Source organism: Somniosus microcephalus, unplaced genomic scaffold (assembly GCF_052327205.1).
Source record: "Somniosus microcephalus isolate GS21.2 unplaced genomic scaffold, FLI_Smic_1.0 unresolved_chr1, whole genome shotgun sequence".
NCBI lineage: Eukaryota > Metazoa > Chordata > Chondrichthyes > Squaliformes > Somniosidae > Somniosus > Somniosus microcephalus.
Window position 1 is genome coordinate 22,363,651 of NW_028225179.1, and position 24,466 is coordinate 22,388,116.

The 24,466-nt window shown below is 44.6% G+C and overlaps 1 non-coding gene and 1 pseudogene across 1 annotated transcript; one reads left to right on the forward strand and one right to left on the reverse strand.

The window, feature by feature from the left end:
• The window catches only part of LOC147094086 (uncharacterized), a 326,695-nt pseudogene that overhangs the window by 60,278 nt on the left and 241,951 nt on the right, over window positions 1-24,466 (reverse strand).
• trnal-uaa (transfer RNA leucine (anticodon UAA)) lies at window positions 14,248-14,329 on the forward strand. Its single transcript has one exon. It is a non-coding gene; the product is annotated as a tRNA-Leu (tRNA).

Consider the following 24,466-nt stretch of genomic DNA (forward strand, 5'->3'; position numbering starts at 1 on the left):
ATAGTGACACATTACCCACAATGCCCAGTGTCACTGACCCTGTACCAACAATGCCCCGGGTCAGTGATTCTATACCCATAATGCCCAGTGTCAGTGACCTATACCTACATTTCAGGGTTAGTGACCCATTACCCACAATGCCCAGTGTACCAACAATGCCCGGGGTCAGTGATTCTATACACACAAGGCCCAAGGTCAGTGACTTATACTCACAATGCAGGGTCATTGACAGATTACACACAATTCCCATAGTCAATAACCCTGTACCCATTGCAGTTGGGAAAGAGTTAAACTGACATCGCTGATAGTTTCACTGAATAGTATAAGGAAGACAGGGACTACCATGAAAGACCACATTCATAAAGATGCGGTCAAAGATAGCTGACCTTTGGAGACATATAAAACAATTAAATGGAGACAGGACGTCCAGCATTTCAACTGCCCATAAGAACGTTATTACTTAGGTTACATTCCAACGTATCTTTTAATTGGCATTCAGCAGTTTGAATGATTCATTGAAGAGGCAGCTTATACATGTTTATATTAAGATTCGTAACCAATCCTTGAAGGTGCATGCAGGTCAAGATCCTATCAGGTGGCAGGAATGAATTTAACATGAGGTGGCCATGCTTATTGTGATGTATAAAATCGTAGTGTTCTCTGTAACAATCTGGAAAGGTCAGGCTAAGACAGAGCAGACTGTTTCCCCAAGCGTGCAGTAAAGACGACTTGACTATCAATCTAAAACCTTGTGACGGGTGTTGATTTAAAATAGTCCACAACAATTGGCATCACGAACAGGATCCACACGGACGGGAGGCACATACGAGTGAAGCTGAGCCAAAAACGTGAGTACTTTTAAAGACCACGCACAGTTAGGATAAGGCAACAGTTTTGCATGTCCACCACCCACTTTCGAATCAAAGAACTAAAAGGTTTGAATCGAGAAATCAAGCGGTCTTGGGGTTAGGTTCGATCCTCATCTGCACCTGGCAAAATTTCATCACTTTTAATGAGACTTTATAAGATTTTTCCTTTTTATCTCTATCAAAACCATTCATAATTTTGAACATTTCTATGAAGTCTCCTCTTGAAGTTTTCTGCTCTAAGGAGAACAATCCCAGCTTCTATAGTATCTTGGCATAAATGAAGTGCCCCATCCCTGGTAACATTCCAGTAAATCAATTCTGCACTCAGTCGAAGGTCTTGACTTCTTTCCTGAAGCGTGGTGCCCAGAATTGAACGCAATACTCCAGCTGAGGCCTCGCCAGTGCTTTTTAAATGTGTAGCATAATATCCTTGCTTTTATGCTCTATTCATCTATTAATAAAAGAAAGGATCCCAAATTATTTTTAACAGCCTTCTCACCTTGACCTGCCACCTTCAAAGATTTGTGTGCACGCACCCCATGTGTCCCTGTTCCTGCACCCTCTTTAAAATTGTATCATTTAGAGCTGGTTAACAAATTGCAGTGGAGAGCTTTGTGAGCAGTTTCGGGGCCAGTGATCTCCAGAGGGAGCCGATAAAAGGAAATAATCGGCCCCATTAAAATGGTACCATTTAGTTTATATTGCCTCTCCTCATTCTTCCGACCACAATATATCACTTTGCACTTCTCAGCGTTAACATTCATCTGCCATGTGTCTGCCCATTTCACCAGTCTCTTTCTGTTCATACGCCCTCTTTGTAGCTCTTACTGTCTGCTCTTACTATCTGTTCTTTGTATCTTTCCCATTCGCCAGGATCTGTGCTCTGTTTTGCATTTATGTATGTTTTTTTTATTTTATTTTAACGCGGTTTCTTATCTCTTTATTCGTCCATGCCTGTCTTTTGGGCAGTAGATTTCTTGCCCCTCAGGGGTATAAACTGCTTCTGTACCATATTCAATTTATTATGAACACCTCCCACTGATCTTCTCTCATTTTAACTATTAACAGATTTGCCTAGTTTAATGTGGACAGTCTCTGTCTCATTCCGTTGAAATCGGTTTCATCCAAATCTAGAATGTTAGTAACTGTTTCGCGTTTCTCCCGTTCAAACACTACATTGAACGCAATCATGTTATGATCACTATAATATAAATGTTCACGCACTTTTACTCTGTTTAATAAATCTGACTTGTTACGTGTCACTAAATCTAATATGGCCAGCCCCCTTGTTGGTTCTAGGACATATTGTTGTAGAAAGCTATTTTGGACGAACGAAATAAATTCACTGACATTCTGATTGGTGCTAGTCTGCTTATCTCAATATATATGAAAATTAAAATCCACCGTTAAGACCACTCTGCCTTTGCTACACGCTTGTCCAAATTCTGTATTTATAAAATCTAGCTTTTCACAGCTGCGACCAGGGGGCCTCTACACAACTCCCACTAAAGTCTTTAATCTTTTCCTAGCTTTTAATTCTACCCATAAAGTCTCCATTGCCTGCTTATCTCTCGTTATATCCTCCCTTAGCATTGAAGTGATTTCACCCTTAATCACTAAGACTACTACTCCCCCTGTACCATTTCCCTATTTTCCTGTAGACATCCAGCAGAAGTTCCACCACCCTGTATTACCGCCAACTTGAGATGAAGGCTACAATTCCATGAACCTTTCATTTTCTTTTGTACCTGTCCAGTAGTTTGAACTAATTAATCTACGTGGACTTTTAATACTTACTGCTCCTCCACAGTTCCTAACTTCTCAGCGTTCTCAATATACTCTGATCTGTATTTCTCAGGTCTAAAGTGGATGATCTCACAGTTCTCCACGTCGAACATCTTCGGCCACAGTTTTGCCCACTCAGTTCATCTATCCTTTGCATTTTCTGCTCACACCTACACTACTTACTGTGCCGCCTAACTTAGTGCCATCAGCAAACTTGGATATACGATGGATGTCATCAAAATTTAAAAGAGGGCTGGAAACGGGCAATGAACTGTGGGCTGAGGTGACAGTACATTAGAATTCGGAATGTATAAAATGCAGTCTCCAGTGCTCCGCTTATCTACATCAGACCGAAAGTAATTTGCAATACATCATCGATCCTTATTGGTCGCTGTAAGCTGAGGTTTTAGCTCGGTGAAATGGTTTTACAGTATGGAAAGGTTGGGTCTCTGTGACACAATCAGTTGACACTGTCAGCTGTCAGCTCAAATAATTGATGGTTCCATTAACGATCGGGTAATCTTCACCTTAATGTCTTAGTTTCAGGTTTAAATGACTGAAGACAAATGTGCCGCAAACATTGCCAGCTGTGCCCGGCTGGTATTCCCACCATGTACCCTGCGGTCGGAGAGCAGGCACATCAAAAATATATAAACACCTGAGACGGGCTTCACGGAATTTGTCTTAACAGACAAGACCCCGAAAGGCCGGATGGGAGGCTGCACTGATTGCAGGAGAGTTGGTTCGCTGTAACATGGATATTTCAGGAGAGAGCCACACCAGACACCCTCCATGTTTCCATAATGAAACACACACCGTTTATTTTGGAAATGTAAAATGATATTTACATTCTGACTGGTTTCAGTTGATTTGTGAAAGATCATTATAAGATCTTGCAGGGCTGCCTCGGTTAATAACAACTGTTTTAAGCTGCATTTCAAACACGGCAACAAATCTATCCTTTTGTTGCTGTTTTCCAGAGCCCAGAATGAGTGAGGCCGCGAAAAGCAGCTCTCTTCAATAACTCGCTGCTGGCAAATAGCAGCGAATGTGGCCTCAGACAGGGCATTACAGCCCATCTCTGGGGAACAAGATCCCACTGAAGCAGAGCTGTGCAGACCTTTGCATCTCTCGCCTATAGGTGACGCCATGGAGGTCGAGATCATAGAATCATAGAATATTATGGCACAGTAGGGGGCATTCGGCCCATCAAGCCTTTGAAAGAATGAACCAATTAATCCCACTTTCCTGCGGTAATCCCCATAGCCCAGCATATTTTTTTATTTCCAAGTGTTTTTCCAATTACCTTTTAAATGTTAGTACTAAATCTGCTTCCTCTACCCTTTCAGGCAGTGCATTACAGATCATAAAAAATTCACTGTATTAATGCTTCCTCCTGTCACTTCTGCTTCATATCCAAATACTGTAAATCTGTGAATTCAGGTAACCTGCCCTCTGGTCACCGGAAACAGATTGTTCTTCTTAACTCTCCCCAAATCCTTCAACTTTTAATCACCTCTCTCAAATCTCCCCTTAAGTTTCTCTGCTCTAACGAGAACAACGCAGCCTCTCTAGTCTCTGCACATAACTTAAGTCTTTCATCACTGGTACCTGTTGTGTATGTACCTTTAAGGGAATAACTGGTCTCAGACCCTAGCAAGCTTCTGTAGTTTCAGTTTTCAGGTTGTCTCCATTCAGTAAAGACTTGTTATAGTCAACTTCTGCAGTCCATGTCTCAATTATACACGGACATAATACTGGCGACGAGTAAGAAACAAACTTACCTGCAACTCGGCAGCACCTCAGACGACGTTATTGAAGGTCGGAGCCAGAAGAAAGAAAAAAAAAATAATCCAAAGAAACTCGAGAAACGGGCGTCGACCATGGGCAACCACTCTCCAAATCATCGAATTCAAAAGTTGCAGGAGAGACTGTCGCGAGCCAGGCTTGGTTCTCCAGCCTGTGGTTTCCCAGCTAATCGGGCTGGTGGCAGGTAGTGCGCTGATCCTTCCTGGGTTGCGGTGGGCTAGTGCTCGATCGGGTGGCTCTGCAACGGGGCTGGGCAGCGAGTCAGGAAGCAAAGAGAGAGAGAGAGGGTGGAGCACACAGGGCGCGGCCGGTGCTTCAAAGCCGGGCAGTGTTCGGACCTAAGAAGAGGGAGGGAAGTGTCCCAGAGGGTCCGCTCCACGACGGGAACGGTTCTTCAATTAACGGAGCAAATATTGAAGCGCGATAGAAAAATAAAAATACCGCGGAGAGCGGTGTTGGCAGCAGCGATCAGGGCGGTGTGCAGACCATTGGGCGTCGCCATTACAGGATAGTAAAATAAATAAAATCGCCAGCAACAGCGTTGGCAGCAGCAGCGGGGAAGCGCGGGAGGCACCATCTTAACTCGGCGGGGAAGAAGGAAAAGCGTGGGAGGCGCCATCTTAGATTTTCAAGATGCCAAAGACTGGCAATATCACTGCCTTCGATAATGCAATAGAAGACTGGACCACGTATGTGGAAAGAGTCGAGGTATATTGCGAGGCAAACGAATTAGCCGATGAGAAAAAGGCATCGGTATTGCTAAATTTAATGAGCGCAAGAACGTACGGCCTATTGCGGGACCTGATTACTTCAGCCAAGCCGAAGGCAAAGAGTTTTAACGAAATTGTTGCTATCCTACAGGACCACCTAAATCCTACAGGACCACCTAAATCCTACACCGCTGCTGACAGCAGAAAGATTTAAATTCCACAGGAGAAATCAGCATAAAAATGAGAGCAATGCTGATTACCTTATGGAACTACGCAAGCTATCAAAGCACTGCCAGTTCGGAGCAGGACTGGCAGATACCTTACGGGACAAATTTGTCTGTGGACACCTGAGTGAAGGAACCCAGAAGAGGTTACCCTCAGAGAAAGAGCTGACGCTAGATAAGGCTTTCAGCGTGGCAGTATCGTACGAAGCAGCAGCAAGGGGAGCTTCAGAAATACAACAAAAGCCACAGGAATATGGCACCCACGAAATGACACGGGGGTTTGCAAAATGTTATCACTGCGGCAGAACAAATCATGACAAGAAGGATTGCTGGTCCAAGGACAAAATATGCAAGCATTGCAGAAAGATGGGACACATTGCACGAGTTTGCAGGTCTGGGAAGAAGACCAACGACCACAAAAAGGCTACTAAGGAACCGTACAGGAAAGTACAAAAGATGAGGGACAGTAGTTCCGAAGACCAGATGAGCGATATGAATCCGGGAACAAGAGACTAAGCTGTCTCAAACTGCACAACGTAATCGCAAAAGAGGATCACCGAACCATTTGTGTCACACTCACGATAGCAGGGTCCCAAGTCAAAATGGAATTGGATACAGGATCAGCTCTAACCGTCATGAATCGACGAGACTACGAGCGGCTATTCTCACACATACCCTTGAGAGAGACATCCATTGTATTGAGGACGTATGCGGGGCAAAAAGTATACCCAAGAGGAAAAATATGGGTGCCTGTCGAATACAACGGCAAGAAAATACGGAAATTGTATCTCTACATTCTGCAAGATGGTGGACCATCGTTATTGGGACGTGAATGGATCAGAAAGATAAGTTTAGACTGGCACTCCATTCAGGCAATGACGGTGGCTGTTAAAAAGGAGGACGACGTCACTCCTGGACGATTGTCAACAATCTTAGCTGACGCCAAAGAGGTATTTCAACAAGAACTGGGCACTCTTAAAGGCGTAACCGCCTTGATAAAAATAGAGGAGAATGCAATTCCCAAGTTTTTCAAAGCAAGACCGGTACCATATGCAATTCGCCCAGCCGTCGAGGCAGAGCTGGAGAATCTGGAGAATGCAGGCGTGTTATCTAAGGTAGACTGGAGCAAGTGGGCGACAACCATCGTTGCTGTCATGAAAAAAACGTTAAACAATAAGTCTGAGGAGCCAAGGAAGGATCGCATCTGTGGGGACTTCAAGGTGACGGTGAACCCAATCCTTCACACAGTACAATATCCTCTTCCAAGGATAGAAGATATCTTCGCCCCACTATCTGGACGGAAGCGTTTTACAAAAATTGACCTAGCACAAGCATATTTGCAGATGGAGGTTGAAGAATCCTCTAGGAAGTATCTCACGATAAACACTCACAAAGGTCTTTACCAGTATAATCGACTGGTATTCGGAGTAGCGTCAGCTCTGGCGATATGGCAAAGAGCGATGGAACAAGTCCTGCAAGGGATTCCGCGGACTCAGAGTTACTTGGACGACATCCTAGTGACAGGTAAAGATGACAGTGAACACCGTGCCAACGTAGAGCAGGTGCTAACCAGACTACGTGAACATGGGCTACGAGCCAATCACCCCAAGTGCGAGTTTTTGAAGAAACAGATATCGTATTGTGGCCACGTGATTGATGAAGAGGGGTTGCATAAGTCCCCTGACAAAATTGAAGCGGTAGTTAAGGCTCCAGCGCCTGAGAATGTGTCGCAACTGAGGTCAATACTCGGATGGGTGAATTGCTACGTAAGTTTTTGCCGAATTTGTCCACAATTCTGCATCCACTGAACGCCCTACTACGAACGGGAGTAGCATGGAAATGGAGCGATGAATGCAAGCAGGCCTTTCAGAAGAGTAAGGACATAATCACTTCAAGAGAAGTATTGGCTCACTACAACCCATCACTACCGATAAGACTGGCGTGTGATGCATCTCCCTACGGCATTGGGGCGGTACTGTCACATAAATTCCTTGATGGCTCAGAGAGGCTGATAGCATTTGCGTCACGCTCGTTAACTTCAGCAGTGCGTAACTATGCCCAGTTTGACAGAGACGCCCTCAGCCTGGTGTGGGGGGTGAAGAAGTTCAATCACTACCTGCACGGTCAGAAATTTACTCTACTAACTGATCATCAACCTCTCATCTCCATTTTCAACCCTCAGAAGGGAGGACCGATAATGATGACACAACGGCTACAGAGGTGGTCCCTTTTCCTTGGGGCTCACCAATATGACATCGAGTATAAAGGAACTAAACAGCATGGGAATGCTGATGGATTGTCGCGCCTACCGTTGCCGACGGTGGAAGAAGAACTGGCAGTGGATCCAAAGGAGTTATTCCACTCGACTATAGTCGAATGTCTCCCTGTGATGAATGCAAACATAGAAAAGGAAACGCGAAATGACCCGACACTCTCCTGGGTCTTTGATTTAACGGTGAAGGGATGCCCAGCACATGGCGAACCACTGCTGCCAGCATTCTCACCTAGAAGAGAACAGCTGTCAGTGTGCAGAGGAACCTTGATGTGTGGATCCAGAGCAGTAATTCTACCCAAATTGAAGGATAGAGTGCTCAATGAGCTTCATGAGGGTCATCTGGGAGGGGTAAAAACGAAGAACTTAGCCAGAGCGTTTGTGTGGTGGCCGGGAATCGATAGAGAAATCGAAGAGATGACCAAGAGCTGTACAGGATGCCAGAAGGTCCAAAACGCACCACCACAAGCCCCTCTACATCCATGGGAGTGGCCCTCATCTCCATGGCAAAGGGTGCACATTGATTTTGCTTGTCCCTTTATGGACTCGATGTTTTTAATTGTGGTGGATGCACATTCAAAGTGGCCAGAGGTAATAAAAATGTGCTGAACCACCACAGAAAAAACTAGCACAGTCTTACGAACCATATTCGCCAGGAATGGGCTGCCTGAACAGATTTGCTCTGACAATGGACCACAGTTTGTGTCTGAAGAGTTCCGGAAGTTCTTAAAGAACAATAGTGTTAAGCATTACACATCCACCCCATATCATCCAGCCTCTAATGGATTGGCCGAGAGGTTTGTTCAAACATTCAAGATGGTTATCAAGGCAATGTATAATGAAGATATACCCCTACAACACAAGGTGGATAACTTCTTGTTTGCCTACCGGAATGCGACACATGCGGTTACCAACCAAACTCCAGCCATGATGTTCATCAACTGAAGACTACGATGCCACTTGGATTTGGTTAAGCCAAACGTCAGAAGAGATGTGGAGAATAGGCAGTTTCAGAATATGAATGAAAGGCCGACCAGGAGTTTTAAGATAGGTCAACCAGTTTTGGCCTGGGACTACTGCACAGAGAAATGGCAGCCAGGAACGATCTGTACACGGCAAGGACCTCTAATGTATACCGTGGACGTTGGGGAGAGCATTGTAAGATGCCATGCTGACCAGATTCTAGAGTCACTGGAAAACATCAACTCCACACCACGATCTGATACACCTGATGATGAACCCGAAGTACCAATTGCATCTACGGCAGAATCGGTGTTATTGGAAGTAGACGAACCAAACAACGACCTTGATCCCGACTCAACCTTGCCAGAAGAATCTGATATCCCAAAGAGGCGTTAGCCAGACAGAATCAGGAAGCATCCTCAAAGACTGAATTTATAATTACTTAACTTCAAACAATGTATCTAGCAACCGTAATTGTAATTGTAATTAGTTATTATTTAGTTGTTAATTGAATGTTATGTACTGTTTATCTAAAAGGGGAGGAATTGTTGTGTATGTACCTTTAAGGGAATAACTGGTCTCAGACTGCCGTACCGGCAGTGACCACCCCTGTATAAAAGGCCCTAGCAGGCTTCTGTAGTTTCAGTTTCCAGGTTGTCTCCATTCAGTAAAGACTTGTTATAATCAACTCCTGCAGTCCGTGTCTCAATTATACACGGACATAATAGTACCCTACTATTATCCACTGCACACTCTCTTAGGGCTTGACATCCTTCCTCGCTGTGGTGCCCAGATTTGGCCACAATACTCCAGCTTGGGCCTAATTAGTGTTTTATGAAGGTTGAACCTAAATTCCTTGCCTTTTTACTCTATTCCCCGATTTATAAAGTCAAGGACCGCGATTGCCCTCTTTACAGCCTTCTCAAATTGTCCTACCACCTTCAGATACTTCTGAAGTTACACCCCCAGGTCGTCCTGCTCCTGCACCCACTTTAAATGTACCACGTGGTTTATTTTGACTCTCCTGATACTTCCTACCAAAATTAATTAATTAGTCAAATTTCACCTGCCATGACCATTTCGCCGGTCTATCTATGTCCTCCTGACATCTGCCAATAACATTCTCACTATTTACTACGTTGACAACACATCCGCAAACTTTGAAATTTGACTCCCTATACCCAAGTCCTGGTTATTTATATATAACAAGAAAAGCAGTGATCCTAATACCCATCGCTGGGGGACCCACTGCAGCGAAGGCAGCGCATCACTACCGGTGAAGCAAGATACCACATGGCCAGGCAAAGCCTCCTCATGCACAGAACACATTGATAGTGAAATCCGGGGAGATTGTATCCTGGTCACTCGGCCTTCCAGCAACAGTTTGCGTGTTGTTTGCCTCAGTGTGTAAGTGCAGGGGCATTAGACTTTGTATCAGGAAGTCATGATGGCCGAGTGGTCTAAGGCTTTTCATTCAGATAGTCGTCCCCTCTGGAGGTGTGGGTTCGAATATCACTTTTGACATTTTGTCCTTTACTTCAACGGAACAATTTTATCTGGATCTGCTGGAGGTAATTTTTTGGCCCAGTTACATAGATACATAGATACATAGAAGATAGGAGCAGGAGTAGGCCATTCGGCCCTTCGTGCCTGCTCCGCCATTCGATGAGATCATGGCTGATCCTTTAATTCAGTATCCCGTCCCCGCCTTCTCTCCGTAACCCTTAACCCCTTTTGCCCGTAGAAATATATCTAATTCCCTCTTAAATATATTTAATGAGCTGGCGTACACTGCCCTCTGTGGCAATGAGTTCCACAGGTTCACCACTCTCTGAGTGAAGAAATTCCCCCTCATCTCTGTCCTAAATGGTTTAGCCCTTATCCTTAAATTATGTCCTCTAGTTCTGTTCTCACCCGCCAAGGGAAACATTCCTTCTGCATCCAGTCTGTCTAGACCTGTCAGAATTTTATACACTTCTATGAGGTCCCCTCTCAATCTTCTAAACTCCAGTGTGTACATCCCTAAACTACATAGTCTCTCCTCATAGGTCATTCCCGCCATTCCTGGTATCAGCCTGGTGAATCGCCGCTGCACCCCCTCCATGGCAAGAACATCCTTCCTCAGATGAGGCGACCAAAACTGTACACAGTACTCGAGGTGTGGTCTCACCAGTGCCCTGTACAGCTGCAGCAAGGTATCCCTGTTCCTGTATTCTAACCCTTTTGCTATGAAGGCCAGCATACCGTTTGCCTTCTTGACTGCCTGTTGCACCTGCATGCTCGCCTTCAGTGACTGGTGTACAAGAACACCCAGGTCTCTCTGTACTTCCCCCTCTCCCAATCTATTGCCATTTAAATAATAATTTGCCCTCCCGTTCCTGCACCCAAGGTGGATAACTTCGCACTTGTCCACATTATAGTGCATCTGCCATTTATCCGCCCAATCGCCCAGTCTGTCCAAATCGCTCTGGAGCTTCCTGGTCTCTTCCTCTGAGCCCACCCCCCCTCCTAGTTTAGTGTCGTCTGCAAATTTGGAAATGCTGCATCCGACTCCCTGATCCAGGTCATTAATGTAAATTGTGAACAGCTGGGGGCCCAGGACAGATCCCTGTGGTACCCCACTTGTTACTGCCTGCCATTCAGAAAATGAGCCGTTTATTCCAACTCTCTGTTTTCTATCTGACAGCCAGTTCCCTATCCACGCCAAAACTTTCCCCTTTATCCCATGAGCCTCAATTTTCCATGCTAATCTTTTATGTGGGACCTTATCGAAGGCCTTTTGGAAGTCCAGGTACACCACATCTACTGGCTCTCCCCCATCTATTCTACCAGTTACTCCCTCAAAAAATTCCAATAGATTAGTCAAGCACGATTTACCCTTTGTAAATCCATGTTGACTCTGTCCTATCCTGTCCCCATTTGCTAAGTGCTCCGCTATTTCATCCTTAATGATGGACTCCAGCATTTTGCCCACAACTGATGTAAGGCTTACAGGTCTGTAATTACCTGCTTTTTCCCTACCCCCCTTTTTGAATAGTGGGGTAACGTTAGCTACCCTCCAATCCATCGGCACTGTTCCCGAGTCTAATGAATTCTGAAAAATCATCCTTAGTGCATCCGCTATCTCTAGGGCCACCTCCTTCAGTACCCTAGGATGCATGTTATCAGGCCCTGGGGATTTGTCCACCTTCAATCCCTTTAGCTTCCTTAACACCATATCCTTAGAGATATTGATTTGCGTCAGTTCCTCCTTTGCCAATGTCCCTATTTTTCCCGATATCCCAGGGAGGTTTTTTGTGTCTTCCTTCGTAAAGACTGACCCAAAGTATGCATTTAGTTGATCTGCCATTTCCTTATTTCCCATTATATATTCCCCCGTATCTGACTGCAATGGACCAACTTTGGTTTTCACCAGTCTTTTCCTTTTGATATATTTATAAAAGCTTTTGGAGTTAGTTTTTATATTTTCCGCCAGCTTGTTTTCGTAAGCTATTTTGCCCCTCTTGATCATGCCCTTTGCCCTCCTTTGCTCTATCTTAAACTGTTCCCAATCTTCCGCTCTGGCGCTTTTTTTGGCTATTTTATACGCCCTATCTTTGGATTTTATGCTGTCTCTAATTTCCCCTGTTATCCACGGTTGAGTCACCTTTTTAGATTTCCTTTTATGCCAGATTGGTATAAACAATTTTTGCAATTTTGTCATTCTATCTTTAAATGTTTGCCATTGTTTATCTACCTCCAGTCCTCCCAGGAACGTTGTCCAATCAGACCTACTCAGTTCCCGTCTCATGGCATCATAATTCCCCTTGTTTAAATTCAGGACCTTAGTCTCTGAGTCAATTTCTTCGCTCTCCATTTCGAGTGAGAAATCGATCATGTTATGATCGCTCTGACCCAAGGGTCCCCGTACAACAAGATTACTGTTGATTTATTCCTTCCTGAAAACGACGCCCACTTCCATCTAAGGCAGGTTTCTTTTTGGTTGTAAGTATGTATTGTGTAGGGAGTCAGCAGAACAGGGCCAGTGGAACCAATCCATTGTGCTTCAAACTTGCATTTCCACATCATAAATGATCAGATAGGACCCAACTCATTCCATAGCAATCTCCAATGGCTTTGGAAGAAGGAAAATGTAAACTACCACATTTACATCATGGCTTTAAAGACACTCAATTAAAGTTTGTTTTCGCAATCAATTACCTGTGCTCCTTGTAGATATATTTGAGTGTGTCCATGTTAGATACACATGTATTTGAGAGTTACTAATATGTTGAATGCAAGTGATTTGCGCCTCTGTTAGTCACTGATATACTTAGATGTGTCTGTAGTATTATTTAATGTATTGGGTGGGGGATCTGTGTCAGTTGTAAATGTATCTCTGAGCGCTGCAGATGTCCAGTCCGGCCCTATTCTACCTTCTCATCGACCCCACGTGGGACACGGCAGACCATCTGTTACATTCGGATTCAACTTTGCTTTCATTAACCATGTTAACATTTAGACAAGGAGATGTTAAGAAGATAACAACTCTTGTTCCACCAGCCTCGCTGCTACCTCCTAAGCCTTCCTCAATCTTGCTGATACAACCTGAGTATTCATTACCCACTCTGGGAGACTCTGCAGAGCATTGGTTCCCCTCGCTGAGAGCACCTCAGCGTCCCTTACTCTCTTCGATACATTCCGAGCGTCCCTTACTCTCTCTCATACCTGCCGAGCGTTCCTTACCCTCGCTGACACCTCCAGATTTCCCTTAACCTCTCCAATACCTTCTGAGAGTCAGTTACTCGCTCTGATATCCATTTAGAGCGCTCATACCCACGTGATACTATATCAGAAACCCATAAATTCCCCCACAGCCTCTGAGATCCCATTGTCATTGCAATCCCCTCTGATAAACTCTGAGACTCCCTGATACCAGGAGCAAAGTGTGTTTGGAATGCCGTGGCTCAGGACAATGTGGGCGGAAACGGCTGACTTACATCGTGTGTAGGAAAGTTAAGCACGATCATGTGTGTGAGAAAAGCGCAGAAACGTTTTGCCTGGAGCTGCGCCCTTGAGGCAAGTTTTGTGCTGTCAGCTAAACTGCTATAGTGAAAGCACAAAATTAAAAACAGAAAATGCTGGACATATTCAGCAGCTCAGGCAGCATCTGAAGAGAAATGTTACATTTACCAGGACGTCACTGCCCACTTTGATTGATACTTCACGTAGCTCATATCGTAAAATTTCAACACCTCTGTGCAAGAAATAGTCTGGGTGGAAATGAGGACTTTGCTTATTTCAGCAAATAGAGTGAGGCAGCAAAACAAAAGCCCCACTGCGAATTGGGCAAGGATAGGACTTAGAAACAGGAGTCTTGGATGTGTTGAAAAAAGGGGGAAAAGATTTAGTCTTAAAAGCAATAATCGTAGAATTCGAAACAATGCGTGTAGAGCACAGATGATTAGTGACCCACCGCCTTAATCTCTCAACCACCTTGCTCCATGAATATACCTCCGAAAGCTCTTTTATTTCCTTGTGTCTCATTGCAAAGCCCTTGGCTCAAATCAAAAACAACAGGAGATCCAGCTTTCAATTATCAGTCACCAGTATCAGAACTAAAACATCATTGCCGTGGTAGCGTGGCCGAGCGGTCTAAGGCGCTGGATTTAAGCTCCAGCTTCTTCGGGGGCGTGGGTTCGAATCCCACCACTGCCATAAATTGTGCTAATTTTGTTGTTGTCCGAATCAATGCTCGCTGCAAAGTTCAAAATGACAAGATAATGGAGGGAACGTTGATCACGTCAAGCACTTCATCAACAATCCCTTTATTAAGTGGCATTATGCACGGCATAGCTGTTCTTTTTATACCTTCCTGGAATGTGGGCATCGCTGGCAAGGCCAGCATTTATTGCCCATCCCCGATTGTGCTTGACAAGGCGGTGATGAGCCACCTTCTTGCACCGCTGCAGTCCGTGTGATGAAGGTACTCCCACAATGCTGCTCGAGAGGGAGTTCCAGGATTTTGATCCAACGACGATGATGGAACGATCACATATTTCCAACTCAGAATGGTGTGTGACTTGGAGGGGAACCTGGAGTTGATGGTGTTCCTATGCACCTGCTGCCCTTGTTCTTCGAGGTGGTAGAGTTCGTGGGGTTGGCAGGTGCTGCTGAAGAAGCTTTGGAGAGTAGCTGCAGAGCATCTTGTAAATGGTACACACTGCAGTCGCCATACACCGCTGGTGAAGGGAGTGAATGTTTAAGATAGTGAATGGGGTGCTAATCAAGCGGGCTGCTTTGACCTGTATGGTGTCGAGCTTCTTGAGTTCTTTTGGAGCTGCACTCATCCAAGCAATTGGACAGCATTCCATCACAAACCTGACTTGTGCCTTGTAGGTGGTGGAAATGCTTCGGGGAGTCAGGAGATAAGACACTCGCCACAGAATACCCAGCATCTGAGCTGCTCTTGTAGCCACTGTTTTCAACGGCTCCCAGGCACGGCTCAAGCAGCTCTCCGCTGGACTAGAGATCGGGGAACCTGCGCTGTTGTTGAGGCAGTCTGGCTGCTGCTGCATCCACCTCTCGCACCCCGAGAGCCCGGGCAGCGGTCCGCACCGATCTACCTTCTCTGGATTCGGTGTCACTTGTAAACTGTGGACCTAGTGGCGGAACGCCAGTGTATCTGCATTTGCAGTAAAATGCTGTGTGTTTGAATCACGGCGGGGTCACTGAGCTTTCACAGTGTGCGAACCTGAGTTTATATCAGGGCAGTGTTTCAAGGATTGAATATCCAGTTTTGGGGCAATAATTATTTTCAGAATTAAGTGCGCTTTTTCTGTTACTTTTGATTACACTCTAAGTTTTTCTGTTGGAGAGTATTTTTTTAATATTATATCGGAACATTGTTTAAGGAATGTGGTGCGCTCACTGATTGTTGAATAACTCTCTCACCCACTTGAGAGAGTTTTCTGATGCGGTAACAGAGAGGGTTGATGAGGGAAATGCGATTGACGTGGGGTACATGGACTTTCAAAAGGTGTTTGACAAAGTGCCACATAATAGACTTGCCAACAAAGTTAAAGCTGATGGAATAAAAGGGACAGTGGCAGCATGAATACCAAATTGGCTAAGTACAGGAAACTGAGAGTTGTGGTGAAATGTTGCTTTTCGGACTTGAGGAAGGTAATCAGTGGTGTTCCCCAGGGCTCGGTTCTAGGACCACTGCATTTCTTGATATATCTAAATGATTGGGCCTGGGTGTTCAGGGCACAATTTGAAAAGTTGCAGCTGACGCAAAACTTGGAAGTATAGTGAACAGTGAGGAGGATAGTGATAGAGTTCTAGAGGTCATAGACAGGCTGGAGGAATGGGCGGACACGTGGCAGGTGAAAGTTAACGCAGAAAAGTGAGAAGTGATACATTTTGGTGGAAAGAATGAGGGCAAGAAATGTAAACTAAAGGGTGCAATCCTAAAGGAGTGCATGAACAGAGAGACCTGGGGTATATGGGCACAAATCGTTGAAGGTGGCAGGGCAGGTTGAGAAAGCAGTTAATAAAAGATTTCGGGATGCTGGGCTTCCTAAATAGAGGTATAGAGTACAATAGCATTTAAATTATGATGATCCTGTATAAAACACTGGTTCGGCTCCAACTGGAGTATTGTGTCCAATTGTGGGCACCAAACCTTGGGAAGGATGTGAAGGCCTTAGAAATGGTACAGCAAAAGATTCAAGAAAATGATTCCAGTGATGAGCGACTTCAGTTACATGGATAGACTGGAGAAGCTCGGGTTGTCCTCCTTAGAGCAGAGAAGATTGAGAAGAGATTTGACTGAGGTGTTGAAAATCATGAGGGTCTGAACAGAGTTGATAAAGTGAATGTGGTCCCATTGGCAGAAATGTTAAGAACCAGAGGATATATATTTAAGTTGATTGGCAACAGAACCAAAGGCGACTTAAGAAAATCTTTGTTTACACAGTAAGTGGTTAGGGTCTGGAATGCATTCCCAAAAAAGGTGGTGGAGGCAGATTCCATCACAGCTTTCACAAGGGAGTTGGATAAGTATCTGAAGGAAAAACATGCAGTGCTCCGGGGAAAGGGCGGGAGCGTGGGACTAGCTGAAGTGCTCTTGCTGAGAGCGGTACGGGCTCGACGTGATGGAAGGCATTCTTCCACGCTGTAATCATTCTATTCTCTGATTCTGTGAAAGGTGCTATATAGAGTCAAGTTGCTGCTGTATTTCGGTTTTTTATAATATTCTTAACATAAAAAATCCAAACTTTACAAAACGAAACCCACACAAAATGCCACGTGGAAATTATTTTGAATAACATCCATTGAACCTTTGCAACACATCATTCCATTTATTTGTCTTTCCTCGGTTTGCTGATAAACGTTTAACTCGCGCCTGTTCACGTTAATGGTAATAAACAGGAACAGATAGACGCAGCGTGTCTGACTGCCCCGAGATGTGCCAAAGGCGTCATAGAGTCACAACGGCAGAGCAGGAGGCCATTTGGCCCATCGAGTTGGTGCCGGCTCTCTGTGTACAGCAACCCCATCCGTCCCATTCCCCACTCTATCCCCGTAGCCCTGCAAGTTTATTTCCCTCAAGTGCATATCCAGTCTCCGCTTGAAAGCATTGAGTGTCTCCGCTTCCACCACTTGCGTCAGCAGCGAATTCCAGGTCTTCACCACTCACTGCGTAAAAAAGTTTTCCGCTTCTACTGATATTTCTACGGCATCCACCTGCTTAGTAAACACTGATACAAAGTACTCACTGAGTATTCTAGCCTTGCCCTGTGCCTCTAAGCATATATTGCCTTCTTTTTCCCTAACAGGCCCCACCCCACCTCTTACTACCCACTTATTGTTTACATGCCGATAGAAGATTTTTGAGTTCCCTTTTATGTTAGCCGCCATTCTACTCTCATATTCTCTTTGCCAATCTTATTTTCCTCTTCACTTCCCCTCTCAAGTTATTGTATTTGGTCTGGTTCTCCCTTGAAGAATTCACCTGTCATTCATCATACACCTTTTTTGCTTCATCATTTTCTCTAACTCCCTCTTCATCCAAGGAGCCTTTGCTTTGGTTCCCTTACTTTTCCCACTTGTTTGAATGTACCTAGCCTTTACTTGGAACACCTCCTCCTTAATCATCACCATTGTTCCACTCCAGTTTGTCCTGTCATCCTTTGGTTCCATTTTATCCTGGCTGGATCAATTCGCATCCCATTGAAGTTAGCACTATTCCACTTTAGAAGATCCACTCTAGATTGTTCCTTGCTCCTCTCCATTGCTAATCTAAATCTTATGATACAATGATCACTCATAGCCAAGTGTTCTCCCACAGACACTTGGTCGATCTGCTCCACCTCATTCCCCAGCACCAGATCCAGAAATGCTTCCTTCCTAGTTGGGCCAAGAACATATTGGTGAAGGAAATTCTCCTGAACACATTTCAGAATTTCCTCCCCCTCCTTTTTCTTTACCCTAGCACTATCCCAATCGATATTTGGGTAATTAAAGCCCCCCAATAGCATCACTTTATAGATCTATAGCATCAGTTTAGGACAAATGCATCAAATCAAATGTTCACCTGACACAGACAGAAATAAAACAGAGAAACTGGTAGAAGGAGATAGGGAAACAAATCTAAATACAGAAAATATAAATATTTGCCATCATTGATTTCCCTCTATTCCAACCCAACCCTTCAGTGGTGGATAAATAACTTCAGTGTCAATCGTTCAGTGCGAGAATCGGACCAAAGGATGAGATACAAATGATCTGAAGGCGGTCGAAACCAGGGACCTTAGGATCTTCAGTCGAACGCTCTCCCAACTGCACTATTCTGGCCCCTCATTAATGAAGCTTCGTGTAACTCTTTTGGAAGAAAATCTATCCCCGGGTGGACTCCGCTCGTTGCTCACTCCGGGGGAATGGGACCCGACCAGATAACGGAGCTCAGGTTATGTTAATGATCTGCTGAAGTGTTTATAAACACAGAAAGCTGACACACTAGAGGAGACGTCACAGGGTTGGACACGGAGTGAAATGCACTGAAGGATTTTTGTAACAGTTAAAGAGCACACTAACCCCGAGCTGCAGGGGAAATTCTATGTAGTTCAATATTCAACAGCGAGATGCTGGAGAGATAAGAGTCCCGAATTAGGGAGATATTTTCTGATACCGCTGTTGAATTTCATTTATGTCAAACACTCCCTGAACTCACTGTAGGAATTCAGAGCTGGGGATCGACTGTGAAATCTGCCTAAAAATTAAAATAATACAACTGCCCAACGTAGGGCTCGCACCCACGAGCCTGAGAATAAGAATCGCATGCTCTACTGATTGAGCAAGCCGGGCCCACATAAGCGCATTCTCTCTGTCTGTTATTGCAGAGCGACAGCTGTTGGCTCCGCCCCAGGGGCCCGTCTTGTTCTGCAAACCATGAACCAGCTTCCTCTCAAATCCCGGGTTTATCAGTAAACCGACCCACACAAGCCCGAGAGAGCGATGGATTCCTCTCACTGATCGATAATACAACTCAGATTGTCTGCTCTTTCCACCTTCAATCCATTCACATCCATTTTGCTCAGTATTTATTTCGCTTTCATTTTTATTATGGTCGTGCTTTTCTTTGTAAACATTTCATTGTAATTATTTATGAGAGGGAAGAAATGAATAGAAGAGATTTACTGGAATGGTACCCGGGATGAGGGACTTCAGTTATGTGGGGAGACTGGCGAAGCTGGGGTTGTTTAGAGCAAGGACGGCCAAATGGAGGTTTGACAGAGGTGTTCAAAATCATAAACGGTTTTGACATCGTAAATAAGGAGAAACTGTTTCCAGTGGCAGAAGGGTCGGTAACCCGAAACCACAAACTGAATCTGATTGGTAATAGAACCAGAGGCGACATAAGGGGCCATTGTTTCATACGGTGAGTTGTTGTGATCTGGAATGCACTGCCTGAAAGGATGATGCTAGCAGATTCAATAATACCTTTCAACAGGGAATTGGATTAATACTGGAAGGAAAATCTTTACATGGCTATAGAAAAATATCCGGGTATTGGAACTAATGGAGAGCTCTAACAAAGAGGCAGCACAGGCGCGATGGAAAGTTCCAGGCTTCATTTCTGCCTGCACTGAGATCGATTATCTCACCCAGTGTGCTGCCCGGCTCCACAGAAAGTAGGAAGGGCCGAAGTTCCTACACTGGCCTGGGCTTCATCAGCTGATCTCACCCGGCATGATATTGAGCCGCACAAAGCAGGAAGGGCCCAGGCTTCATCACCGGCCTGTGGTGTGTTAGATCATCGCATGATGTGTGCTACTGAGCCATACAAATCAGTAAACTCTCTGTATTCATCCCCTGTTTGTGCTGAGTTAGCAGATATCACCCGGTGTGGTACTGAGCCCCATACTGAGCAGGTTGGGCCCAGGATCATTCCGCGGCTTGTGGTGTGTCCGCTGATCTTATTTGGTGAGTTACTGAGCCTAAAGAACAGGAAACGTCCAGGCTCCATCTCTGGACTAAGCTGAACCCTCTGACCTCACCTGCTGTCTGGGCCTGTGTTGGGGATATCTGGGTCCTTGTAGCAACTGTCCGAGTAGTAGATCATGATCTGTGCAGGAGTTGATCAGGTCTTTTTAGAAGCTTCCTGGGTCTGTGTAAGAACTTACTGGGCCTGTGTCCGAGCTATCTGGGCCTGTATAAGAACTGTATGTGTCAGGGTAGGAGCTGTCTGGGACTGTATTTTATATATGGGACTGTGTAAGAGCTGTCTGTTTCATAGTAGGAGCTGTCTCATAGAGTCATAGAGTCATAGAGTTATACAGCACAGAAAGAGGCCCTTCGGCCCATCGCGTCCACGCCGGCCATCAAGCCCTGTCTAATCTAATCCCATTTTCCAGCATTTGGTCCGTAGCCTTGTATGCTGTGGCATTTCAAGTGCTCATCCAAATGCTTCTTGAATGTTGTGAGGGTTCCTGCCTCTACCACCCTTTCAGGCAGTGACTTCCAGATTCCAACCACCCTCTGGGTGTAAAAGTTTTTCCTCAAATGCCCTCTAAATCTCCTGCCCCTTACCTTGAATCTATGCCCCCTTGTTATTGGCCCCTCTATTAAGGGGAAAACATCCTTTCTATCTACCCTATCTATGCCCCTCATAATTTTGTACACCTCAATCAGGTCGATCTTGACAACTAAGCTGCTTTATACTGGGAATTAGTCTAGTGGCCCTCCTCTGCACCCTTTCCTAACCAGGTTGGCCTTTACCTCAAGAGGGCTGAAATACTAAAGAGGAGGAAGATATTCTCCAGTTTACAAAGTTCTAGTTGGACAACATCTGGAGTATTGTATTATGTTCTGGGCACAGCAGGCAGGATGGATATATTGGCCTTGGAGTTGTACAGTGCAGATTTACCAGATTAGCACCGAGACTTACAGCGATCAATTATGAGGATTGATTGCACAAAGTTGCCTTCTGTTCACGTGAATTCAAAAGATTGAGGGGTGATCGTATTGCAGAGTTTAACATGTTAAATGGATTAATAGGGTACATGGAGTTCAAATATTTCCTCTGGTTGTGGAATGAAAGACAAGGGTCATAGCCTCAAAATTAGACCCGGGCCATTTAGAAATTAAATTCGAAAGCAACTTTTCTCTCAAAGGGTTTAGTAATCCAGAACTCTCAATCCAAAAAGGCTTTGGATGCTGGGGGTCAATTGTTGCTTACAAGACTGTGATCTACACGGTGTTGTTAGGTAAGGGAATCAAGTTATATGGAGGAAAAGAAGACAAATGGAAGAGAACTGCAGATCTTTTCTGTTCTTAAGCCAGTTTCTTGTCCAAACTGCACTGACCCACCTCTTCCCCGAGCCTCAATTTTATCAACTAGCCTTCTATGTGATACTTTATCAATCGCCTTCCATAAATCAATGTAGACAACATCCATTGCATTCCCTTCTTCAATCCTCCCTGTTACTTCATCAAAAAATTCAATTAGATTACGCAAACTCTACCTGCCCTTTACAAATCCGTGTTGGCTCTCCTCAATTAGCTTAAACCTCTCCAATTGCCCGTTAACTTTAGACTTGATTATTGTTTCTAAAGCTTTACCCACCACTGATTTTAAACTGACCGGCCTGTAATTATTAGGCTTGTCCTTAGACGTTTTCTTGATCAATGCTGTCACATTTGCCAATATCCAATCCTCTGGCACCTCCGCTGCATCCATGGAAGATTGTAAAATTATGGCAAGCACTTCCACTATCTCCTCCCCCAATTCCCTTAGCCACCTGGCATGCAGGCCATCTGGACCAGGCGACTTATCCACTCTAAGAATACCCAGCCTATATGTACATCCTGTTTATCAATGTTCATCCCTTCCATTGATTCTACCTTTTCCACTTCTACTGATATTTTGTCAGCATCCACCTCCTTGGTAAACACAGATACAACGTACTCATTGAATATTCTAGCCGTGCCCTGCGCCGCTAAGCATATATTACCTTCTTTGTCCTTAATAGGCCCAACCCTGCCTCTTGCTCACCGCTTACTGTTTACATGCCGGTAGAAGAATTTTGGGTTTCACCTTTGTGTTAACCGCCATTCTACTCTCATATTATCTCTTTGCCAATCTTATTTTCATCTTCATTTTCCCTCTCAACTTATTGTATTTGGTCTGGTTCACCTTTTAAGAATTCACCTGACATTCATCATACACGCTCTGCTTTTGTTTCATCATCTTCTCTATCTCCCTCGTCATCCAAGGAGCCCTTACCTTTGTTCCCTTATCTTCCCTCTTGTTGGAATGTATCTAGCCTGAATTTGGAACATCTCCTCCTTAAAGATCACCCATTGCTCCGTTACAGTTTTCCTGTCATCCTTTGGTTCCATTTTAATCTGCTGGATCCTTTAGCTTCCCATTGAAGTTAGCCCTATTCCTGTTTAGAAGTTCCACTCTAGATTGTTCCTTGCTCCTATCCATTGCTAAATTAAATCTTATGATACGATGACCACTCGTACGCAAGGGCTCTCCCACAGACACTTGGTCGGCCTGGCACACCTCGTTCTCCAGCACCAGATCCAGCAATGCTCCTTTCGACTTGGGCCAAGAACATATTGGTCAAGGAAATTCTCCTGAACACTGTTCAGAAATTCCTCCTTCTCCTTTTCCTTTACTCTGGCATTATTCCAATCAATATTTGGGTAATTAAAGTCCCCCAATATCACCACTCTATAGAAACATAAACATATAAACATAGAAGATAGGAGCAGGAGTAAGCTAATCGGCCCCTCGAGGCTGCTCCGCCATTCAATGCGATTGTGGCTGATCATCCAAATTCAGCACCCTGTCCCTGCTTTCTCCCCATATCACTTGATCCCTTTAGCCTTAAGACATTTATCCAACTCCTTCTTGAATATATTTATTCAATTGGCCTCTACTGTCTTCTGTGGTAGAGAATTCCACAGGTTCACCACTCTCTGGGTGAAGAAATTCCTCCTCATCTCTGTCCTATATGGCTTATCACTTATCCTTAGATTGTGACCCCTGGTTCTGGCATTTCTCTGCGACTTCCCTGCAGATTTGCTCCTCTGCCTCCCTCTCACTATTTGGGGGCCTGTAGAATACACCCAATACCATGATCAAACCTATTTTGCCCCTCAACTCTAAGCAAATGGATTCCGTCCTTGTCCCTTCAAGAACAGCTTCCATTTCCAAAATTAAAATGTCTTCCTTAATCAGCACTGTCACCCCATCTCCCATTTTTCCTTCCATATTCTTTCTGAACACCTTGTACCATTGAATATTAAATGCCATGTCCTTACCGTTTTTAAGTCGCGTTTCGGTTGTTGCCACATCATATTGCCACACCGCTAATTGTGTTTGTACTCACCAACCTTATTCACCACACTTTGTGCATTTATGTACATACATTCTAAACCAATTTTTCATTTATTCGTAGTTTTGCTTAGTCTGCTCCTATCTAATATTGCACTACTTCCTCCTCTAATACTACTTTCTTCTCTAGTACTATACAACACACTCAATCTTTTATTCACCTTATTCCTCTTTTGTACTGCTATATTCTGGTTCCCATCCCCTTGCCAAGCTAGATTAAACACTCCCCAACAGCACTTCAAACCTCCCGACGTGAATATTGGTTCTGGCTCTCTTGAGGTGTAACCCGTTCAGCTTGTACAGGTCCCACCTTCCCCAGAAATGGTCCCAATGCCTCAGGAATCTAAAGCCCTCCCTCCTGCACCATCTCTCCAGCCACGCATATAGGACAAGAACTGGTAAAACTTCGTGGCCAATGTCTTCACACAAATGCTTCTTCGCTGTCACAGTAAAATAACGCAACATTTTCAGTACAGTTGACTATTCTAGAGTGTAATATAGGAGGATGCTGAGACAGGCGACAATGTTGAGCTATTAAATCTGCAATACCTTATTTGATAATGTAAGTCATAGATTCAACACTAGTTTTGTAAAGAGAGTCTAATATTGTTGACTTGAACTAGTCAGCAATGCTCGCACGGCAGTTGGATGCCTGTGTCCAGTTGGAAAGCTGTCTGAAAGAACATGCAGTCTGGCAGAGCTGGACATCCAGCAGATTGACTTTTCTGCTGAGCAGATGATGAACCTCCTTCTTGAAAATGGTTCGTCGGTCCAGCTCAGAGGGGATTAAGCATCATGAATGTGGAATGGGACTGGGGTCACTTGTGTGACAGGAGTTGTAGAGGGCAGTTTCCCATCCTTGAAAAACATTAATGATTCAGTTGCAAAATCTGTTTGCACCACTCACCACTCGGCCCACGGATGAGCCAAACTGATCACGT